General features: G+C 33.6%; 1 protein-coding gene across 1 annotated transcript in view; it reads left to right on the top strand.

The window, feature by feature from the left end:
• LOC102834341 (cytochrome b5 reductase 4-like) overlaps positions 1 to 912 on the top strand; it is a 141,745-nt gene that overhangs the window by 77,828 nt on the left and 63,005 nt on the right. The gene's annotated exons all lie outside the window — the stretch shown is intronic.

The raw sequence follows: 912 nt of genomic DNA, 5'->3' as shown, positions 1-912 counted from the left end.
TGAAATTGAGGAAGACTTGAATTACCTCAAAATAAAGAAAAATCTTTACATCTGGACCAGTAAGCAACATTATGATATATGCAGTCAAGATTGAAATTGTCAAGGATTTCTTTTTACTTGGATCACAATTGATGCTAATGGAAGCAGCAGCAGAAAATCAAAGTACATATTGCATTGGGCAAATCTGCTGTAAAAGACCTCTTTAAAGTGTTACAAAGCAAAAAATGTCACCTTGAGGACTAAGTGCACTTGACCCCAGCCATAATATTTTCAATTGCCTTATCTTCATGTGAAAGCTGAATCATGAACAAGGAAGATAAAAAAAAAAATTGATACCTTTGAATTATTATGTTAATGAAAAAAATATACATCCCATGGACTTCTAGAAGAACTGATAAATATTCTTGAAAGTAGTACAGCTAGAATGCATTTTAGAATATCCTCTCCAATGGTAAGACTTTATGTCATGTACTTTGAGCATATTATCAGAGGGACCCATCCTTGGAGAAGAACATGGTTAGTAAAGTAGAGGTTCCGTTAGAAAGAGACCCTGACTCAGATGGATTGACAACATGGCTGCAATAATAGAGTCACATATAGAAAGGATTATGAGGATGACCTAGGAACTGGCATTATCGTTTCATTCTGTGGTACACAGGTGTCACTATGTGCTGGAACTGGTTCAATAGCACCTGTAACTATGCATTACTCAGAACAAACTACAGATACACTCAGCAGCCTTGATAAACTCACAGAAAGCTCTAATTTTGATTTATTTTTTATGATTAATCATTCTTGTGTTACATAGAACTGTAATAATGTTGCACTAAAAAGGTTAGATCAAAAGAGAACATATATTATGATTCTATTTATATAAAGGATAAAAGCAGATGAAAACTAATCATGTTGTTA

This window comes from Chrysochloris asiatica, unplaced genomic scaffold (genome assembly GCF_000296735.1).
Source record: "Chrysochloris asiatica unplaced genomic scaffold, ChrAsi1.0 scaffold00146, whole genome shotgun sequence".
Classification (NCBI taxonomy): domain Eukaryota; kingdom Metazoa; phylum Chordata; class Mammalia; order Afrosoricida; family Chrysochloridae; genus Chrysochloris; species Chrysochloris asiatica.
Note: the sequence above shows the minus strand (reverse complement) of the source record. Positions and strands in the feature narration are given on the sequence as shown.